Genomic DNA, 7,560 nt, shown 5'->3' on the forward strand with positions numbered 1-7,560 from the left:
GTGGTATATATACACAATGGAGTACTATGCAGCCATCAAAAGAAATGAAATCTTTTTTTTAATTTTTATTTGTTTATTTGACAGAGAGAGAGATCACAAGCAGACAGAGAGGCAGGCAGAGAGAAGGGAGAAGCAGGCCCCCTGCCGAGCAGAGAGCCCAACGTGGGGCTCGATCCCCGGACCCTGAGATCATGACCTGAGCCGAAGGCAGAGGCTTAACCCACTGAGCCACCCAGGCGCCCCAAAAGAAATGAAATCTTGCCTTTTGCGACGACGTGGATGGAACTAGAGTGTATCATGCTTAGCGAAATATGTCAATCGGAGAAAGACAACTATCATATGATCTCCCTGATATGAGGAAGTGGAGATGTAACATGGGGGGCTAAGGGGGTAGAAGAAGAATAAATGAAACAAGATAGGATTGGGAGGGAGACAAACCATAAGTGACTCGTAGTCTCACAAAACAAACTGAGGGTTGCTGGGGGGAGGGGGGTTGGGAGAGGGGGTTGGGATAATGGACATTGGGGAGGGTATGTGCTGGGGTGAGTGCTGTGAAGTGTGTAAACCTGGTGATTAACAGACCTGTACCCCAGGGATAAAAATATATGTTTATAAAAAATAAAAATAAAAAATAAGTTAAAAACATATTTTTAAAGTTTGAGATAATCAATTTAGCTTCATAAGAAGCCTGGCCAAAGGATATTGACTTAAATTTAAGGAAGACATAAAAGATGATTTGAGATGATTCAAGGGAAATACCCACTTGTAAAGGTGAAATACAATTGGACTTACATAATGGAAGACTGTTTCTGTTTTTCATGTAATATGACTTAGTATATTTCTCTAGAGAGCACCCATTACACGCTTTGAGAATTGCTTCATTAGTAGCTGTTTTTTCATCCTTTCAACATACAAGAAAATTTACTTAATCTCTAAAATTACTCCCATCTTGTTGTTTTAATGACTATAGAAATATCAGAAAATGATTTTGTATCATCAGATAATTCAATTGGCTTAATCGCGACATCTGATTAAATTTTCACATATTCTAAATTATTGCATTGTGTAATAGGCCTGAATACTCCAGGCTTTATGTATGATCCTCAGGAAGCCACTGAGAATCCCCTAAGTCCTAAGAAACATAAAATAATCTGAAATACAGCAAAAAAAAAAAAAAATCAGTGTTTTCAAAATAGGTTACTCATCTTGGAAGATACTTAGTTAAAAGAAATGAGAATGACTCTTTGTCAGTATATTTGGGAAAATACATTAGTATGCTAAAGGTTCTGAGTTATTCCTAAGTGTAGATGACTGTTGAACTCAGTATTTCCCAAGTTTCTTTTACCTTGGGAAATTTTACTGAAATAACTACAGTAACTAAAGTTTCATGGGAAGGTATTTTTGAAACACTGGCATAGGGTAATTCCTGGAATATAACATGTGTTTGGAAGGCAGAGTGATATAGAGAACAAAAGCACAGACTCTATTGCCAATACATTGGCTCTGAAGCTAAGCCCCAGCACGCATGGGCTATAGCAAATTATTTACAGATTTAGAGAGCCACAGCTTCCTTCCTGATTAAATGGGGGATAATAAGGAAAAGCATGGCATGTTAAGATTAGACACTATGGAGTTGGAACATCTGGGTTCGGATCCTTTTTCTCTAGATACTAGTTGTATGATCTAAGCCAAGATATTTATCCTATTTGAGTCTATGGATAATCCTACTGCCTACTTCAGAAGACTATTGAGTTAAACTTTTAAATATATGTAAAGAACTTAAATGAATACGTGGAAGAATAAGTTTTCAGTAAAAATAGCTAATATTTTAACGGTTTACATGGTTGAGGTGATGATTATGTGAAACTATGACACAATTAGAAGAATGCCTGTCATGATTCGAACTCCACAGATGTCATTTCTCCTTTCTTCCTCTTAACTGGAACTGATTCTTCCTTCATTTCTAAGCTGAGGGTTTTTTGTTTTTGTTTAATATTTTATTTATTTGAGATAAGAGATTGAGAGTAAGAGCAGGAGCTGAGCCAGGAGACAGAGGGAGAGGGAGAAACAGGCTCCCCACTGAGCAGGAAGCCTGATGCTGGGCTCAATCCCACGACCTTCGGATCATGACCTAAGAGAAAGGCAGACATTTTAATGACTGAGCCACTCAGGCGCCCCTCTAAACTAAGTTTTGATACACTTTGGAATTTCTGAAGTATTTTAAATAGTGATTTTATCAAATGATAACTTGTTTCCAAAAGATTTAGGGAAAACAAACAGATGTGGAAATCAGGTCAAAGTAAAATTGAGGGTGTGGAAACTAAACTCTATCAGGAACTATTAGGAGAATGTATAGTAATCCATCCCACACGTTGCTAGAAATAGGTAAATAATTGTCTCTCAGCTTCCTAGCGGCCAAAGTTAAAAGATGAACAAGTCAGTTATAATAAGCTCTATTTCCCACATATTAAAAATTGTTCTGATGAAGTATTTTTTCTCGAACTGAGACCCAAAAAATATCTTCCATGTGTCCAAAACAAAGACAATCCTGTGAAACACACAGCACTCTTTTCAAGGCAAGGTGATACACAGTCATACCTTTCGGCCAAATAAATATTCCACAAGACTTTTTGATGGTTTAGGAAAACTGAAATAACTAATTAAATAAGTAAATAATTATAAGATGATCTAGTGAAATGAGTAGACATCCTCACTGATAATCACTTCAGACATTCAGTCAGAGATTCTATTTTGTGCTGAAGCCTGGAGTGCAGCTAACTTCTGCTGCCAAATGGGGGCAAAACCATACTGTGAGTGAAGAAAACAGTGGCATCCTTATATATACATACTATGACCTGATATCTGATGAGATAGTCTACATCGTCTCTGCACTAAGCCTCAAGCATAATTGAGGTTTTCTTCAGAATATAGTCAAGTCTATTCTAACACACAGATAAAATGGCTAAATTGTTTGCCTATAGACAAATCTCAATTATTTTTGTCTAGAAAAAAGTCAAAGTAAATATTACCAATTTCCAAATTAAAAGTTTTAAAAATCTCAGTAATGTACCCCACCAAAATTTACTGTTTATTAATATGAATTCTTGGATCATATTTTTACATAGATTAATTACGAATGAGCTTGATAAAGAGAAGCTGGAAAAAGACTGGTTAGATATTGCTGTATGCACAGGATGACTTAATTTTAGAAATATTTTCTTTAACCATGGTTCTGACAGTATTTTCTAGCAAGACACTTTGAAACTGTATCTATTAAATGACAATAAAATCATGTCAACAACATTAACAAAATACATAATATTCATTCCTCAAAGCAGGAACACATGGATCCAAATCTTCCAGGTGCAGTTATGAATCAGTAAGATACAAGTTTAAGAAAACTTGGTTATGACATCTTTGTTTTCTACCAAAATAAACTGACAATTTATCATCAAGTGACTCTGGTTTCAGTATATTCAGATACAGTCTCAGTTTGAGCAAGAATAATCAAAGGAATATTTCTTTTATAGTATTTCTATTCCAACTGAAAAAAAAAAACCAAAATTCAGGAATGTTTAAGATCACATTCATTACTATTATGGAAAGTAACAATTTTGATAGATCAAAACATTTGCAAATTTATTAGGGAGCTTTTTAGATGCCATATTGATGATAAAAACAGTAATAATAGTGATATTAATAAGAGCACATTTTAATATTCAGTGTTTGTTATAAGGCCTTTCACTATATCCCAAAGACTAATGTTACCAAACTCAGACTCCTATTCTCTATAAAACACAAGCTGTTCATTTTAACATATAATTTAATTTCCATTTGGAGTAAATGAAATTCTTAACCAGGAAATATTGCAATCATTAATCTAGCATAATTAAAAAATGATTTTCTTTAAACGCTACAGTGTGGATAGATAATATATAATTTGAAATTAATTTTAAAAGGAACATAACAGATATACCAATTCACAGTGGGTTTAATATGGATAAAAACTATAGTAAGATATGAGATGTGGATTAATTTTCAACCCTTAAAACATATTTACAGGTCATTGGATTCAGGGAGTGAAACTTGGCTTTACTCAGTCATTGAAAGAGGTGAGGAAATAGGCAGACTGGTCTATCCCTTCATATCTCATTCTTCTGAGCATCTTGGATGCACAGTAGTCAGAGGTCCCACCCCTAAATTTATAGTTAGGCATCTGACATCCTTGTAAACAAAGGAAAGAACATAACTCACATTAATAGGAAGAACAGAATAATTTCACATAACAAATGGATAAATGGTGAAGAGGAAGAAATTTTGTTTATGTCTTCATGGAATATTAATTAGCCTTATTAAATTACTATTACATAGTTACACTTGATTTGGCCATCTAGATTTTTTACTAATCAGGGTACCTAATTAAACTATATATCAACTGTATCTATTTGGACATAGCTGGTATATTAATGTAGCCCTATGCTGAACAGAAAGACCATTTTATTTAAGTTTAAGACTATTCATCAGAGTGCTATTATTGCTAAATTTTATTAAAGTAAATCTATTGTGATGTCATTCATTTTTTCTTATTTGTTTTTAATCCAAGAGGTATGCATCAAAATCCTGTGATGAGAAGAAAGGCAAAGAAATACTAAGGTCTTCCAAAAAAATAATCTCATTCTGTAGACAAACCTGAACCTATGGAACATCATAGTCTGCCTTGTATCAATGCTGGATGAAATGCTAAAGCAAATTCTATAGGTAGTAACAGCCAAAAAACATTGAAGAAGAGAGATCAGTGAAAGATGGAACAATGAAAGAAAGCTTCATGAAGGAAGTCAGTCCAGGTGTTGAGTTACGGTTGACATTTGGATAGGCTGAAGGAAAGGGCAAAATGTTTCAGAAAAGACAAAGGCTAGGGATGAAGACTGTGTGTAAGTATATGCTGAGGATCTGTGTGTAGGTGGAACAGATAGTGTGTACCAAGAGAGAATGAGAAGACGTGTCTGGATCGATAGGAAGAAGCCAGACTGGAGGAAGAAAAGTGAGGACCAATAATAAGATGGACAGTTGAGGCATCATTCTACTTACAAAGGAGCAATAGGGATGAGGAAAATAATGTGTTATTTCCATTAACTTGCAAAGTCACCTCTACTCTTACTCCTCTAAGTAAGGAATGTTGAGGAATACCTATTGGGTATTCTCACAGAAAGTTCAATCACATATGAACTGGTGAATTCAGGTATCATTCGTTTCATCCCAGTATCATGCTATCATCAAAGACATTTTCCAATGACCCTGGTGATAAAAGGGAAAGGGAAAATTAGTCCTGCATCTAAATGTCCAGTGGGATAGAAAAATTCATCAGGTTTGGAAACACTTTTCCCTGGTTGTACTATATAAATTGTATTCCCCTCTGTTAAGTGTAGGATCTAGTTATAAATTCTGGATGGTGAGGCAACCTTCCTAATCCTGTACTCTGGCTGCTTAAGGATTTCACTGCCTCTTAGAAGTTGGACTAAACCTGAGGATATTAACTTTCATCTTTCCAACCATTACCTTTTTAAATTAAACAAACAAACAAAAAAAACCCCTTTCACTACCCTAACCTTTTGATAGAAATTGTAAGGGTGTAATTGTGTAACCTCAGTTGAGTTGGGTTTAGTAGGTCTAATGTGACTCTGAGCTGAGTTAATCCAAAGAGACATTCAAATATTAGCACTTTCTATGTGTGTCATAATATGGAAAAAGGGTGATAAACACTTCTTTATGTAATAGCAGAAACATTGAATCAATTTCCTGATTTTTGATTCATTCCTTCATTCAAGAAATGTTCACTTTAGGAACATCTGAGGTGTGGATCCTTATGAATGTGGGTTCCTGATAACCAAGAAGGCCTTATAATGTTCCCCTTAGTTTCATGAACACGTAGACAGGCTTCTTCCAGACTCTAGGTTTCTGACTTCTCTTTCCTTAGAGCATTTACTTTAGAAAACTTGTAATTATAAATCTTCTCTACCCTTTTAAGATGCAAATCTTTTTTTAACACCTCTTACCAGTTTTATGGCCCAGGGATGTCTTTAAGAACCTGGAAACCATCTATTTCCAATGTAATTGTCAAGGAAGACAACACCTCTATTTTTCAGTTTGTGGGAGGGTAGGAGCCTAAATTCTGCAGAGCTTATTGCTTCAAGTTATTAAATTATCTCCTGTCATAAAGGTAATAGAAAGTTTACTTTTCCTTTCGATAAACTTTATTGGAAAACACAAATGGTCTATGGTCTTCATCTCACTGAAGCTCTTAAAAACCCTACAGACTCTATTTTAGCCGAGTTGCATTTAGACAGTTCTAGTCTCCCTCCTCTATTACAACAACTTTAAATCAAGTTTCCTTTGCTTATTTAACATTGTCCAGTGCATTTTTGCTTTAACACTCAATTTTACCATTCTGCCTTGCTTTGTGTACCCTGATATGTTATTTCTTATTGGTCTTGTGTTAAAAGAAGCCAAGTGTAAGGGACCTCATGTAATATACTGTTTGCATCTGGCTTAACGCTATGACCATTTTAAATAAAAAGTTTTATATGCTCTTTTATTTATTTCTACTTTATCATATTACCATAATTTAATGTCTTAAATAGACTCTAAAGAGATAGTACAGTACACACAAAATAGATCATAACAACCAATGCTGAATACATGTTCTAGCTATTTGATGATAATCTTATCATTGTTGTTTATCAACAGCTTTCCTCCACATTCTATAAAAAGGTGGATTTAGGGGAGCCTGGGTGGCTGAGTTAAGCATCTGCCTTCAGCTCAGGTCATGATCCCAGAGTCCTAGGATTGAGTCCTGCATTGGGATCCCTGTTTAGCAGGGAGCCTGCTTTCTTCTCCCTCTGCCTGCCTGACACTCCTCCTGCTTGTGCTCTCTCTCTCTCTCTCTCTCTGTCAAATAAATAAATAAAATCTTTAAAAAAAGAAAAGAAAAGGTGGTTTTAGGGGCACCTGGGTGGCTCAATAGATTGAAAATCCAGCTCTTAATTTCTTTTCAGGTCATGATGTTAAGGTCAGGGGCTCAAGCTGAGTCATGGGCTCCATGCTCAGTGGGAAGTCGTCTTGAGATGCTCTCCTTCGACCTCTGCCTCTCTATCCACTTGTGCATGTTACCTCTCTCCCCCTCTCTCTCAAATAAGTAAATCAATCTTTAAAGAAATGGTGACTGTAAAAAATATTTCCCTTGGCCTTCATAGGAAACATTTGTTGCACAGATTATATCCTATTATAATTCAACTATAACATAAAGAAGATGAAAATATATAGTTTTTTACCTTGTCTTTTGAATTTACTACTATCTGTTGTTTTTTTAAAGATTTTAATTTAATTATTAGAGAGAGCATGAGTGAAGCGGGGGCGGGGTGGGGCAGAGAGTAAGGGAAAGGGAGAAGTAGACTCCCTCCTAAGCAGAGAGCCTGACTTGGGTTCCATCCCAGGACATCATGATCTGAGCTGTAGGCAGACATTTAACTGACTGAGCCACCCAGGTGCCCTACTATTATGTGT

The sequence above is a fragment of the Lontra canadensis genome, unplaced genomic scaffold, assembly GCF_010015895.1.
Source record: "Lontra canadensis isolate GAN:19392208 unplaced genomic scaffold, GSC_riverotter_1.0 scaffold2, whole genome shotgun sequence".
Classification (NCBI taxonomy): domain Eukaryota; kingdom Metazoa; phylum Chordata; class Mammalia; order Carnivora; family Mustelidae; genus Lontra; species Lontra canadensis.